Below are 16432 nucleotides of genomic sequence, written 5' to 3' on the forward strand. Positions count from 1 at the left end.
ATAGCTTCATAGAATTGTAAGGAGAAAACAGGTTTTTTTTATTTTTTTTGCAGATGGATTAGAAAATGTTTTGTTTACTTTTATGGGAAAACCCCTGAAACTGATCACATTTGTGTATTTTTATTGTTATTAGAAGCAGTTTGGAAGTAAACTGCATTATGGGAAAATGGCACCTGGGTTTATAAATGCAAGTGGCTTCAGGCTTAATACCTTTGCCAAATGCCAGTTTAACTGAAGATCAAAACCAAGACTTGTTTTATTAAAGAGCAAATTGCCTTTATGGCTTTAATTCACTTTTTCTTTTCAAAAGGTAGATTCACAATCCCTTTTCTGTGTGTAGGTGTTGGAACAATTGTTCTGTTCGGCGCACCTCCCTAAAATAGCAGACGTACCAGGCTTGTAAGAAAATTAGCGAATTTAATTTCCTTGAGTAATGGAAATGTCATGCACCATTTAATAAAAGTCCATGAAAAAAGGCAACATTCTATGCAGTGCAGATAGCTGAGCCCTGTGGATTTGAAAGTTACACTGTTGCTTTGTTTGATGTCTCACAGTTTTGTTTCTTTTTTCTCATTTTGATTGCAAATTAATCTGAACAGCTTCGATGTAAATACGAAAATGAAAGTTGTTTGGTGTCCCCCCGAAACTCACAGCGCAGCAACTTGAGCGCGCAGATAACTGCTTCCTTTTAAAGCGTGAATTATTTTACCTTTATGATTTTGTCTCATCTTCAAGGTCAGAAATGTAATTTTTGCTCTTTCAAAGGGTTATAACCTTAAAAGGGAGCCTACATCCCAGGTGATTAATGAGAGACTCCTGCATTTGATGTTTCAACGCTGACATTTTAAACTTTAAATATTTTATATGCACACCTAGGAAAAAAAAAAAAATGAAGATACGCATTCATGTGGAATAAACGGTATTGCGGAGAAGAAAGGCCTGGCCGGGTATCATTTTAATAGAACAGTTAGAGTGCAATGGTTTTTCTTGGTGATTTTTATTTGAGGTTTTTATGTGTGCGCAAGCTGATTTAAAGGCACACTAAATCATCTGGGATGGGGAGTAGTGGATTATGCATTTAATCAAGTAGCAGGCCTTGGAAAAGTGGCTGGCCGAGCCACTAGGGCATCAGCTTTAGGCCACAGAATCTTTTCCTTGTCCTTTGAGTCTGCTTTATATATAAAAAAAAGAGCCAAAAGCCATTTTCACCTCCGTCTGAGGTGAAATAAACTCTGGCCGAGATGTCAGAGAGGGAGGGAGAGTATCCTCCAATGCACCGGATTACTTGTGCCTTCAAATTTACTGTAGGATTTTCCGCTTTTTCATGATGCACACGAGTCTATTAGTTAGCAAAGAATGGAATTGGGCCGATCTACTTGTTATTAAAATACCTCGCCCTACCGCATTTGTTTTGAAAAAGCTTTTAAGGGCCTGGAAGAATGCTCAGGCCTGTGCCCATCATCACATCTAATACCTTTTTTATATGTGGCATAATAAAAGCCTGGAGAATGAAAACCTGCTACCTGGTATAAGAATACTGCAGTTAGCCATAAAAACCATCGCAATCTGCCTTTCTCACAACCGCTGCCTCAATCTTACATAGGCAGTCCCAAACAGCATTCAAATATGCCAATGAAGACCATTTCACGGGACTATTTCACAAGGTCAAAGCCAGATTTGCAGCTCTGTGACATGTCCAAAAGTTGCATCGTGCTCGCATTTGACAACATATTTCTACAGACGAGAAGACCGCGTGCAGGGCTCGTGGGGTGACGGTACGCAATATCACCTTGTTTGATGCGGGTTGGTTGACGGGTAAGACCACAGTGATTTCCTGTTCATAAAACATTCCCATTATTGCTGGTCCATTGAAAATTAATATGTGCTTAATGCTTGATGACTTGCATTTTCCTGCAGGACAACAAAGCTTTTAGCTCACTGGTTAATTTATACATGACAGTGCTTAGCCTGACACTGCTGTAAAAATGCATGAGGCCTTCATTACAGCCAGTGGCCGCGAAATAGCGGGAAGTGAGGTAGACGCTGCAGAAAGTTCTGGAATGTTCCACAGTGATGTATTATGCTTCTAAGAATTTCTGTTTGCTTAGATTGATTATCTAGGGAAACATGTTTCCGCCTCTGAATAAGACAAAAAAAATGTACCGGTAATTAATAAAGTTTAATATAAGAAGTGAGATATAAAGTCATAAATGTTTCATAAAGTCATAAGAGTTATTTGGTACAGTATAGGCAAATTATAAGATATAAAGTCACATTCTGAAGCACAAAGTTGCTATTGTTAGATATACTGTACACTAGAGTTCAAAATTTTGGGGTCAGTAGGATTTTTTAAAATGTTTAGCATTTTATGTTTTGCAAAAGTCTGCATTTATTTGATAAAAAAATTGTAAAACTATAATATTATGAAATAATTATTACAATTTAAATGAACTGTTTTCTATTTGAATATATTTTAAAATGTAATTTATTGGCAAAGCAGAATTTTCAGCCATTACTTTAGTGTCACGTGATCTTTCATTCTAATATGCTAATTTAGTGCTCAAGAAGCATTCCCTATTATTATTATTAATGTTAAAAACAGTTGTTCTGCTTAATATTTTTGTGGAAACTTTGATTATTTTATTTATTTATTTTTATCAGAGCTAAATAATAGCCAGGGGTCAAAATTCAGTGATAAATCTTTTAAATTTTTATAACTATTGAGACATTGCCAAATAAGTTATCACTGGATATTTTGTTATATCGCCTGCTTGTGAGCTTTTAAAGACGAGTAACGTGCACTTTTCTGTATTCGTACCTTGTTCTATATAGAGCACTTAGAAAGGCAAAGGTGCATTTAATAGGATTTACAAACAAACATTGTATATCAGGGCCGGGTTTGTCTTCTCCTCCTATTTGCTCCTGGGGGGGATTAAATCCGTCAATCACGTTGACTGACGGCTCTCAAATCACATGTTTGGAGCAAAGTGACTGATTTTTGTCAGCCCTTGTCGGAGAGAGAATGGCGTTATCGGAAGCACCTTGTTTGGAGATGCGCAAAACTGCTAAACCTGCAATTCATGAGAGATCTGTTTACAATCTGCTCTGGCCGCTAACTGCTAAGCAGTGTGCAGCGGAGCATTATGGGCCGCTTCAAGGAGAAGAGCGAGTGATTACATCCTCAAATAGCTGCCTTGTCTGTTCTAACCTCTTTAGAGGAGAAAGAACAGAGTGAGCTGAAAGATGTTTATCTTTACAGCACACCCCTTCATGCACAAGAAGTGGTTTTAGTGCTGTTTTAGGGTTTATTTGGCTGTATTTAGTTAATATCATTGAGGTTTTCATTCATAAGAAAATCTTATGTCATTCTTATCTGATTCATTTTTTGTGTTATATACTCAATCTTGTGCCGTTAAGTAATTTGTCAGTGGCAATTCGATGTCTGAAGCTTGACAGCTCTGCCGCTGCTGCTCCATTGATAAAGTGTCTTTTTCAAGACCATTATTTCCAATCTTCCAATTACATGCTAGTTAGTTTTATAGACTGAGGCTAGCTTAAAAAACAAGGCTAAAACAGCTGCAAATTGATCATTCTGAACTAATTTGTTACTTTTTCCTCTCAACGTAAAAACCTTGAGGGTGTTTGCATTGAATGCACACATATTATCAGTTGGATTACCATATTAACCCTTTCCTTGACTGTGGGGCTCTAGCATTTTTTTTTGTTTTCGGTCAAATGCAAGTGGAATAATAGGGTTCTGTTGCTTTAAAAGTGGATCAGCTATTTTATTTAGCTGGCTTTGTAGGGAGGCCACATCTTATGTCTTAAGTCAATCACTGTATATTGTGTATTGCTTCATACATTAAAGCTATAGGGTGATGCAAACAGCAGATTCGATTGCACTGTCCATTAAATGTTTTTAATAGTGAAGTTGCATTAGAGATGTTTGTTTTTTTTACAGTAATAAATACATCACTTATTGAAGCTTTTTCCCAGTAGAGGCCAAACTGCATTAGTACATTGACCATTAAGATACAGGAAACACACATACATACAATGTATATTGTGTTGGCTATAAGAAACAAGCAATTATGAATTAGTTTTCTTGTAGTAAACAGCATTAATTTGCAGCAAGGTGTTCTATTCAGGTCGAAACAGAGAGCGTTGCAGAACAGAGGAGAGGACTGTTTATCCCGAAGCTCTTTTCCGCTCAGTGCCGGCCGCTCTGATCTATACGACCCCTTTGTAAATAAATCTTCACAAAGTGCAAGCGCGAATTTTATCTGAAATGTGGTATTTAGGAGATTCAGAGTGAATGATGATATGTGACAATCAGTCACAGCAATTAGTGTAACTGTTAAGAGCCCTTTTTGTTTTCTCTCACCCATACAGAATGTCACAAATAAATCCTCGCTTGCATTTGCATATTAATTGGATCGGAGACGTCAAGCATCTTTCATTAAGCAAAATGATCTGCATATTTGGAGACATAAAATAGTTTATTTCGACGTGGGAAAAGAAGTCATTGAAAATTGACCGCACATATGATGTAAACTTTGTTGATGGAGCCTGACAGCTTAACCCCTTAGGTGCCAGACGTAACCGTGGTGATGGCCTATTGTTATTGAGACAAAGATGTAATTGCAACGTGCAGAATTAGGCATTGTAGAAGCCTAAATGAGACATCGCTCGGACCAGTTTCATATTGCGATGCAGGTTTAAATATGCCTTTTCAGTGCTGTTGTTTAAACAGGGTTTAGTCCGTGTTTTTAGCGTCAGGAGAGGTGAATGAAAATAGATCAAGCCAATCAAGCGTTTCAGGCTATCGCAATGCAAGTCGATTAGATGAGTTAATGCGCAGATTCAGTGCAGAAAGAAAAAAAATAACACTTACGATCTTCGGCTCACAATGGAATGGCAAATTATCTCTTTCTTTGTATCGGCCAGAATAGTTTGTTTAACCCTAGCCGATATTCTCTCCCTTTAAATGTGTCAGATGAAAAGCAAATATAATGGAGGACTAATTTGAGATGGCAAGCGAAATGGACCTGGAGGGAAAAGAGTGTTGTGTGTGTCCGACATTGCAAAGCTTTTGTTTTCTGCCACTGCCTTCCATTCTAAAGGGAAAATCGACACTGGTTTTGGTTCGATATGATTAAGGAAAAGAGAGAGGACGGTAATGGAAGGGCTGTGTATCGCGGGGTCTACATGGTTAGGGGCTAGACTTGTGAATAATTTGATTAGGTTGCAGGGGAATATATCTGAAGGATTATGTAAATAGCCTTGCCCCCATGCAGAATTCTTTTGAACTCCTCAGAAGTCGCATCTGCCGGGGTCGGCTGCCAGACAGGACGGCCGCCTTCGCGTTGGCTGATTCCTCTGTGTTTCAGCGAAGTGTTTAAAGGTCATATTGAGAACAAACAACGCTGGCCCTGATACAGCTTAAAGGGCCTCCATCTTAAACGACTCAAATTTATCTTTTGTCGATTAAAAATGAATGATGATTACGAATGCATAAACATTCCCCCGCAAAGATGCCGCTTTAATACGTTTATTGTCCTCGAATAATTAGTCTTCATCATCATCTTAGCGCACTTCCAGCTTTAATACTCTCTTTAATGCAATGCGTGTATATTCAGAAGCATTTTCCACTCTCTCGTTTCACCTCTTTGATTATGAGATTTTTCCCTTGGCCTTATTTGGTGCATTTCTGGGTGGGGATGTGTTTGTATGGAGCACTATGGCAACCAAAGTCAAGGTGACCAAGACCATGTTGAACACATTAGATTAGCAGAACACAGAAGCAGAGACAATGCAGCTTGCACAAAATGCAATTTATCTGGTGCCTGATTGTGGGCCTTTCAGAAAGCAGCCTTGCTCTCCTGCCTGCCGGTGGATTTATTGCAGAGTAAGTCTTACCCCGTCTCCTGTTGTGCCTGTGGCTGTGTGCTGCTTGCTTTGCTGAATGACTAGCTGGAAGAACATTTTGGCCAGTTAAGGATTAAAGAGAATTTGTGTTGATGATTCTGGGAGAGGAATGTCTGTGAACAGAGAAATTTAGTTCAGACATGTTGTGAGCGCCTGGGATGCATCTTCATCCACTTTTTTTTTCCTTATTAAGAAACTTACTCGAACTGAAATGCACATTTTTTGCTCTTGTGTTAGACTGTTTATATTGTTGCTAGAGGAGTTACTATGCACAGCAACCGGCCATGTTTATCTTGAGAGGTGAAAAAAAAAAAAATGCAGTGTCAAGACTGGTTTGTGACTTCATTTATACATACAGTGATGCTCTTTTGAATGAGGAATGAAGTAGTTTAGCCAGATAAAAAATGTTGAATACATGTTATAAATTTCGCAGGTGTTTTAAAGCCACGCACGCAGAAAGCATTTTTTATAAGACCTATATCCTTCTTAGGATTTGATGTATTTGATTCCTGAGAGGCAGAGGCATTTGATTTGTCTGGTTTATGATGATCAGAAAACATTTTTCATATAAGGTTGAATCTTATGGGAACGTGTACAGGTTACATTTCAGTACAAAATCAAAAGGGGAAAAATGAAAACATATTTGCATAAAGAAAATGAAGTTGACTTTTAGGACCCTTATTATGTTGTAAAATATTTTCATGTTAATTAAACACGTCCCCCCCCCCAAAAAAAAAAAATTACCATAATAATTCTGGATGTCTTACTTTTTTGTATATACGTATATATCAACATTTGAAATGGATCAAAACCTTTTATCAAAGTTATACATGAATTTTTGAACAATACCCGTACTTGTCTTATCACAACTTTGATGATCCACTTCAAATGTTGACTACTGTGTAGCCTATGTGTATATGTGTGCATATATATATGTGTGTGTGTGTGTCTGTGTTTAATTTTCTTCAACAAAATCTTATTTCTTATTTCTTGAGGTAAGATGTGGCCTGGTCTTTTTCCTGACAGGTTCTTGTGAGATTCACCCATATATTTTATTGTCACAGGCAGCATCAGGCCCCACGTGAACAATTTCCAAAACAGCTAAATGCCACTAATTTTGGCAGCTGGTTTCGAGCGCAGCTCCTCCCAGGCAGCACGTTAAATATCAGTGATAATTTATGCTCCCCTCTGTGCTGTGGCCGGGGCTGCACTTTGCGTTAAAGCACATGGCTGTTAAGAAGGGAAGTGTTAAAGAATGCTTCGTAGAAACTGCGCTGTGGCTTGCCAATGTTAAAAGTAATCGCTTTGGCAGACGCTATATTTGAAACCTTCAAACGCGTCTAACTTTACATAAAGTAGAAAACCCGAGAACTCTTAAGCTCAATGTTCTTGCCAAGCGCACCGTCTGTCCCTGTCTTTCAGGGGTGTAATGCACGAGTGTCTTTCATGTACGTGAGTATGCCCCACATGCATTCTGGGACTGTTTTACGCTCTCTCTCTGTTTCAGTGTGGGGTTAGGGTCTCTCTGTACTGTCGGTGGCTTTGCACCGGCTGTGGAATGTACGGCACAAGTCATTGCTCCGGCAGGAAAGGGGGAGCATACTGAAAAGAGTTTAAAAAACACATTCTGCTTATGGATATCTCAGTTGTTGTGCTTGAGAAAAGCGAGGTCTCTGCTGAGGCGGTTGCAGTGGCTGTGAGTGATTTAAAGGGGACAGCTGGAAAACAGCATTTTTATTCTATTTTTATTCTACCTTTTCTGCTAAGAGAGCTCATTTTGCAGTTGCTGTATGCCGTTTGGATTATTAGTGTGCACTGGGTGTGAGATTTAAATAGGAGGGGGGAAATCTGAGGGGACTGGAAAAAAATGGAAAAAGCAGGAAATTGCGACCAGGAGACAGGGCTACATTTATCGGCTTCCTTTTCAAAATCTCAAGGAAAAATGGAAAGGAAAACAAAATTTCTCAATAAGGGTCAGGGAACATTTCTTCTGATTGGAAAAGAACGGAACTAACCTTTGGAGGAACAAAAGAACTGATAGAGAGGTTGGTAATGGGTGCTGTATGTTTTATTTAGGCCTCATTATTTACTGTTCTCAATGCACTGTAAATATGTCAAACTTTTCAACTTTAAAGGCCAAATTTAATTGCTGTGTTGAAGTAGTTTAACCAGAAATTGCTAAACTTAATGAGAGATGGCTACAGGTTGGATTGAGCATCCCAAACTTCCCACATAGAAACCAATGGTGTGGATTTGGAGGCGGGGCTATCTGTTCAGTTGACCAATGACAGTCATAGAAAGGGAAATAAGCAATTAATTTAATTTTGACTAATTTTTGTTTTTCAATGTGATCACACTAAAGGCATAAATTACATCACCTTTAAAATGTAAATTCATATACTTAAGACATTAAATTGATCAAAAGTGAAATTATTATTTAAATTTTTTTAAATGCTACATTTCTGTTACATAACACTAATAAATGTATCACAGTTTCCGCCAAAATATTAAGCTGCATAACTTTTCTCAACATTAATAATAATAAGAAATGTTTCTTGATCACCAAATCATGTGACATTGAAGACTGAAGAAATGACTGCTGAAAATGCAGCTTCTCCACGTTAGGAATAAATTACATTTTCAAATATCTTAAAATAGAAAACACAATATTACTGTTTAACGCATTTTTTTTTAATCAAATAAGTGCAGCTTTGGTGAGCATAAGAGACTTCGTTGAAACATTAATTGTAGTGTATATATGTATACTGTTGGCCTAGCTGAGATCTCTCTCCATAGTCAGTCACCACATACGAGTATGTGTGTATATAATAACAAGTAATCCTTGTCAGAAGTCACCTGGATAGTTGTTCATGCTTTGCAGCCATATGTGTGTGTGTGTGTGTGAGGGAAGATATAGAGGTATTATTACCCCCGAGAGGTGAAAGGTCAAGCATTAAGCAAACTGCCTGCTTAGAGCTGTGCACTAGAGATCTCACTCCTCTGGCCCTGAAAATACTCTAGTGACTTGTCTAAATAATCAGGCAGTCCTCTAGCATAGATAACAGTACTGATAAATAAACACCAGAGGCTGAAGCTAAACACAGACAGCGCTAGAAGAACGCGCGGCCGTGCAGTTCTTCAAAGCGTGGGGATTTGTAGCGTGTCAAGTCCTCGGACCTGTCTAAGGGGTTAATTTGTTTCTCTGGTTAGTGCTGCATGGGACTACCTTTGGTCCAGAGTGCTTTTCGCCTATTATGTTTTTTGACCTTCTAAAAAGGAACAGTCAGTTTTGACCTCATTCATGAAAAAGGGGGAAAAAAACAATGGACTGGGTTGGGTGAAGGAAGTCACATCATATCAAAATGAGATTAGAAACTAAAGAAAGAGCATAAAAAAAATCCACCCTTGATATATAAAACCCTAAACCTTTTGACATTGAAATAAATTGATTTAAAAAAGCATGAAAGAATTTGTCCTCTGCGAGATACATTTTTACACTGCCAAAAAAATCATTTCCATTAGATATATCTAAACATCCTAAAAACAATAAAGTTACTTCCATTACTGGGTTAAATATCAGCATTTTAACACTATGTGCTGCTTTCTTGCAGGAAAATATACTGGGATCTGTGGGAGGGCAGAAAGAAAGAGGGGGGAAAAGACAGAGTCAAAGAGAGCACATTATCACACATAGTCAAAAGATCTCAAAATGCTTTGGGTCCCATATTAGGTAATGCATCTCCAGCAGAAAGCAAGTTAATGAGAAATATATTGACATGCTGGTGTTACTGTGGACTGTAGCAAGAACAGAGTAACAGAGTCTGCTTACGGCTGTTACACTGTGTGCTAAAGCCTGGACATGAGATGGACTGAAAACAGAAGGTTTTTTTTTTTAAGACTTTAGTTTTAGAGAGAAAAGTTCAACTTTAGCTTTAAAGTCCTTTAAACCCATATGAAATAAACACCACAAATGATATATTTAATATCTCAATGGTTTCTATTAGGCAGATTTCACAGATTTGTATCCTGCTGTAATCTCCTGTTATAACATCTCAACAATGTAAACAATGTTGCTCAAGAAAGAGCAGTCTTTGAGCACTGCACTTTTCCTTTGGGAAAGAACGGGCAGGTTGTAATTTAATATATTGTATTTTTGGTGGCTGAAAAAGAAAAGCAAACTTAGACCCCAAAGTCATTTGTTCAGTGTGTTTGGTATTTTGCTGGCACGCAGACAGGGGCTCTCATGGCCGCACTTGTGGAGAGATAGCTGTCTGTTTCGTAATGCAACTTACTTGAATTTTGTTCTATTTTTGTCAAGATTTGCTCTTCTAAATGGTGGAAAGGGAGGCAGGAGCGCTGGGTGCGTCACAGCTTCTGTTTTAGGAAAAGTGACACTCTGCCTTTACAGACTCTTCAGAGCGCTGAGATAAGGAATTTAGGGGCTTTATCTGAAATGCCACAGTTTAATTTAAAGGGGTGAGGCACTTAGGATCTGGCACCGGCCTTTCAGTCTAGTGATAAATTTGCAAGAAAGTGGAAAAGATTGGAGCCCGGGGAGCAGATTAGTGGGATACAAATATAGAAGTGACATTGTAGCGGGTATTAGTCAGGTGCTCATCTGAGCGAGTGGCCAGCCTCTGATAGGCTGGAGTGTATGGCTTCTGAACGATTGATCGGTGTGCCAGATTTATTGGGCCTGCCTGTGAAGCATCGGTCGTTTGTGTTTCCCTTAACTACTGCCTGCCACCTCTCCGTTTCCTCCTTCTCCCGTCATTTTTTTTCCTCCCTGATTCTCTCTTGCTCTGCAACAGTTGGTGTGTGTTCATCTTGGCTGTTCTCCATGGCCTGTTTGATGTGGTTTCCAGAAGTCCTGATCTGCAGTCCCTGGCCACACTTTTTGTCATCGCTAGACCTGCTGTCTTTTTAGCCTCCATTGACTCCTTTTAACCTCCTCCTGTCTCCCTCACATTTAAACAGCTGTTTGCCTCCCCACCCGCTCGCTGGAGATGATAACGCTCCCATTTTCCTCAGAAGTCGCCTCTCAATGTTTCATTCTGGCGGATTGTGTTGATTTCAGTCGTTGTTTATGTGAGGAACACTTCAGTGGAAAAACCATCCACCCACAATCCCTTCACTGACTCTCTGATGCATAATACACACAAAAAGCACACTGAAAATCGCTAGTTCCAATCTGATTGGTTGTCTTTATCCAACTTCCAGGTGTACCGGACTGACACAGTGAGCACTTTTGAGGAATATCCAATCACTTGCTTTGCTGATGTTGGCCAGATTAGTGGCATCAAAACTTTGTAAAATAAAGTTTTATTTTGAGGCACTAAAAAGTTAACTATGAATGAGATACACTAATGTTTATATGTATAGGGTCAGTAAAGTTTTACTAAATATTTTTGAAATAAATGTCTTATAATTATTATTTTTTTACACATGCCATTGCACTATTTTGGGATAGTCCATTTCAGATGACCACGCCCAACTGTAAAAAAATTAACCCTCATAACCCTTAAAAATTAACCCTTATAATTAACCCATACACTGTCTTCCTCACTAAATAAACAGTTCTTGATTTGAATTTGAAATCTTGACTTACTTGACTTGATTTTATTTAGGACCACTAAATATCTGGCTATGAGAAACAAGAGTCCCTTTAATGTAAGGTATGCGGTGGCCATCTTGGAAATCCCCTATGCAGCTTTTTTTTCTATGTAGGCAATATATTAATGAATTTCTCTCCCTTACTGTCTCTGGCAAGACAAGGCGAGGCAATAAGTGTTTAAAGCTTTTTTGTTGATGTTTTGGTGCTCAACCTTTCCACGGTCAACTAAACTGATGGCTTTCTGCTACCGGATTGATTTTTGTTGTCAGTAGATATGGCTGTGCTCTGAAAATATGCGTAAGCTCAGCCAAATCTCTCACCAACGTCAACCGCTGCTGATTCTCAAAGTGCCACCGAGGGTTGTGTTACTTGTGGGCATTTTATCAAGCCTCCTCAGACATGCAACTAAGCACTACATTCCTCTCTGAAGAGCATGCAATATTTTCCATCCAGAGAGAGAGAAAGAGAGGGTACAGAGGGAAACAAATGGCCATAGACAGGCAGTGTTGATTCAGAGGGACGTTCGGAGAAGAGCCACTGACCCTACATGGGCACCTTTCCTGTATATACCAGCACGTATAAGGTAAACCGATAGCCGGTTGAAATATCTCCCACTTACATATAAGAGACAAAAGTGCAGACGGGACAGACATGGATTTTCTCACAAAGCTGACGAGGTTGTGCTTTGGAAATAAATAGTCTATGCCAGGCACATTCAGTAGGTGTTGAGTAGAGCGTGGGTCACCCTTCCTAAGACCTGTGTGTTTGTGAAGCAGGAATCATTGTAAACAGAAGGGGGTCCTGGTTCTTTATGGCCGTTCACACATACAGTACACTGTTTGGAGTTCTAATACTGTATATGCTTCTGTTCACACTCAGTTCAGTTATGAACAAGAGTGACAACTGGATTCTATAACTCCAAAACTTCCTGAAATTAGAATTTGGGATTGGAATTATAAAGAATTTTACAATTCTGGTTTCTTAACAGTTCCATTGACAATTCATTTAATACTTTCAAGGAATAAATATTTGGGGGGAAAAAATTGTTGACAAAAGGATGAGATGATTTCAACAATTAATAATTGTATTTATGCAGACTTTTTAATGACTTTTCACAATAATTTTTAGAGGTGGCATAAATGCAATCCATCAAATGGCCATAACTATATTGAAAATATAATATAGTTGCAAAAAAGATCTGCACTCTAAGAATGCTTTATTTGTTATTTCGGCTCTTTGTCTTCGTCAGTGTCAGTAACTATATTGAAACAATTCTAAAAATGTAATAAATAAATAGTAACATGTCAATAGTCACTGTCTTTCCAACAGCGATTCATCAGTTTTGATGGATGAACTTGTGTCTCATTCTGGGTAGTTCATTAAATAAGGTTTTGTCACTTTACAGTGCTATTGAAATATCTTTGATATTTACTTTGGTTATAGTTTAGTTTACTTAGAAAAGGAGTTTGACTTTGTTATTCTTTCTGTTGTATGAACAGGACCATTTTTGGGTCACACCTGTTAGTAAATACAGTTGTCAATCCCAAACACTGACTGTGTGAACATAACCAAAAATACACTGGGAGATGAACCTAGGGTTTACAGGTGCACATCTAAGGTGGTTTTCTGGTCTGAGTTGGTCTAGCTGATGTCCCAAATGGCGTACCCTCAAAACTTTTCTAAAACCAGCAAACTAGATCCACCTGACAAAGCTGGGATATCAGCAAACCAGATTTGGCTGGTTTAAGCTGTTTGTGGCAAGCAGAGCTTTGGGAACGGAGCCACACCGGTTTCGAGTTCCACGGAGGAGCTCCGGAAGGATAAAAGAACATCAGAGCACCAGGCCTGGACTTTATGTTGTTGTTTTGTTTTAGTTTATGCGGCAGTCGTCCATGAGGGGCTGCTGCTTTACATTTGCTTTGTTCTTTATGTTTATGTTGTGATTAAGGTTTTACGTTGAACGTAAGTTGTAAGTTTTTCCGGTTCCCGCCTCATTCTTTCTTGAGCTTTTTAACTTTGCTTCACTGTTTGTTTGTTTTTTAGCAAGGATGATCTGAACTGGTTTAAGCAGTGATGGGGAATAGGAAGTGATATGTAGGGTCCCTTTCCTGCCTGGAGGGGAAGACCCAAGAGTAGGATCTCACTTTCAGGGTCAAGCTTAACATGTACAGGGAGCAGACACTGCTGTCAGATCTCCCTCACCTCTTCCTGTCAGCCAGCGGCTACACGCGGTCAGGCTGCCGTGTGTGTTGGATGCTGTTTGCTGTTGTTCTCGCACACAAACAGACATGGGCACTCAAATTTGTTTCCATGTGCTGAAGTGCACAATTCATATGTATCTTTTCTTTCTCTTACGTTCGCTCACAGACAAACGCTCTCGGACAGGGGCACTGGGAACTCTATTTCTAGAATATTATATTACTCTTACGGTTTATGCAGTATGTAGCAAAGGGTCGAAGTTAAGCTGGTTTGCATGAGCCAGTAAGTCACTATATAAGAAGTATACTATTTTTTTTCTTTACAATAAATTTTTATTAGGGGTGTAACGATACGCGTATTCGTATCGAACCGTTCGGTACGAGGCTTTCGGTTCGGTTTTCGGTACGCATTACGTACCGAACGGTTCGTTGGACCATTTTTTCTGCCGACCAAAATTTCGTTATTTCAAATGAAGGCGCGTCGCGGGTGGCAAGCGCGCTCATAGAGGCTGGCGCGACCACAACATCAACTGGCAAATGCAATGTAAGGAACGAAACTGAGCTACTCTTATTGTGTTTGTGTGGACCGTTTATCAGTTTTAACCTGTGAAGCGGGACTCGCGAGCCCTATGCGCGAGCCTGATCAAGCCACACAGCGCTAAGAGATCCAGACCAGTAAAGAAAGCATTTGAATTTCAAATGCTTTTTGAATTCGCCACTGAAACATCGCTGCGAGATCTAGTGAGAAACATGCACATTTCTCTGTTATTAACGGATCAAACAGCGCTGACGTGGAAACCAGGAAGAAACATCGTGCCATGAATGAACTGGCCGGTGTCCACAGATCAGCAACATTCACCGTGGAATGGATTTGCTGTAGTAACACTAACTGCAAGGTATGGAAGTTTGTCAGGAATAGTGGGCTATAATGCTTTCAAGTAACATTACGTCTGTTTTATTTTGACATTATGAATACAGTTGCTGCCCTCAAATGTTAATCTGAACTAAAATAAACCTTGTTTATAACTAGCCTACTAAGTCTACAATATTACATTTCATTTTGTCCAAGGTGCTGTTTTGTTTTATATGCTCATAAGAAGAGCAGTATACAATCAAGTATAGCTCCATTATAGCTCAGTAAAAAAAGCAAAAAAATAAAAAAATCATACTTTATGATGTTAGTTTCATTAAATAAAATAATAATAATAAAAAAATTAATTCAAGGAAATTTCTCTGGCATTTATTTATTTTTGCTGTTGCCTAATGCCTATGGAAAACGTACCGAACCGAACCGTGACACAAGTGTATCGTATCGAACCGAACCGTGAATTTTGTGAACCGTTACACCACTCATTTTTATATAAATTTATTTTCCAAGACTGGACTTCCAAATCATGTGACTTTTTTACCTTTTAGTATTACTTTTAGTCTTTTATTTTCCCCGGAACACCTTTTAAAATATTTTTTTTTAAAGAAAGAGACTATGGTGGACTTCAGTAGTGCCAAACAGTAGTGTAACTTTACATAAGTGTGGAGATTTTAATTGATTTCAGTAGTATTTCAGGATATCCTGCAGTGGAACCCACACTTTTAGCCCTGATATCACTGGCAGCAACATCTGCAGAGATAGACACCTCTGGATCCAGAGTCAGTCCTGTCCATAAGTCATATGATGCCAGCTTACTCACTGCCAGCTCATATTAACTAATGCAGGCTCTGAAAATATTTGCTTAGTTTATCACAATATTTGGCAAGATGAGATTATATGCACCCTAAAAGGCTCAATTTAGACTAGTTAAACTGGCATTTTCCTCTCTTTCAAGTCTTTTCTGCATCTTGCTGTATGTGCAGACATGCAAACAACTAAACAGCCAGAAAAAGTATCTTAGAATTAGACTTTATTTTTAACTCTGGCCAGCAGGGAGGCATTTAACCCTGATTACGTTATAGGGCAACTCTGCTTATTGGAGCCTGGGATTTTGCAAATTTATTTAAACGCATAAGGCCTTATAAACAAATAACAGTCAGCAGCATTGATGCATTATCTAATTGATTAACAAGACGCACATCTGATATGATTATGGAGCCAGATAGAGAGAATAAACACATTAAGTAGCATAATGTCTTTATTTTTTATTGTTTATCAATTAAAAATGTACAGTATTTTTGATTTATATGCTTTGATTAAAAATAGACGTGTAAAAAAGATGCAAGGACTTGAGGTGTTATTGGCTCTTGTCACAGCGATCTGAGCTCCGTCACAGTTTAGCTCCCCTTGAACTGGGCTAATACTTGTCTATTCCGATTAGGATTAGTATGTGTCGCACTGACTCAGGCAGAGCCAGGAAGGGCTTATAATCTAATAAATCTAGATAAAAAACACAGAGATTGGTTTACTGAGGAGAAGGATTTAGCGCTGACCATCTCGGAGTGACACAGGGATTAGCCAGGCTTTCTGTGCTGCTCTCTACAGGCAGGGGGCGTGGAGAGAGACACAGCGAGATGACCAGGGCTTTATATTGCAGAATAGACAGTGAGTTTAACTGCTAGTGACAAGGTCAGGGTAAGGCTTGTACAAAAAGGCTTTGTTCCATAGGCAGATTAAAAGGCTCTTCTCTAGTTTTTATACTTTTGGATCTTGTAGGACATGTTATGTGTTAATCCAGACTGGAGAGCGCTGCTGGCGGGGAGT

At 38.9% G+C, this 16432-nt stretch overlaps 1 protein-coding gene across 3 annotated transcripts in view; it reads left to right on the forward strand.

The window, feature by feature from the left end:
- The window catches only part of casz1 (castor zinc finger 1), a 186979-nt gene that overhangs the window by 64653 nt on the left and 105894 nt on the right, over positions 1-16432 (forward strand). The window contains exon 1 of one of the 3 annotated variants that reach the window (XM_082144844.1): positions 3969-5908. The exons of the other annotated variants lie outside the window; for them this stretch is intronic. The gene's annotated coding sequence lies outside the window, so the exon portion shown is untranslated. Of the gene's footprint in view, positions 1-3968; positions 5909-16432 lie in introns of those variants that run through there. 3 annotated transcript variants of the gene reach the window in all.

This window comes from Leuciscus leuciscus (assembly GCF_965113295.1).
Source record: "Leuciscus leuciscus genome assembly, chromosome: 18".
NCBI classification, from domain to species: Eukaryota; Metazoa; Chordata; class Actinopteri; order Cypriniformes; family Leuciscidae; genus Leuciscus; species Leuciscus leuciscus.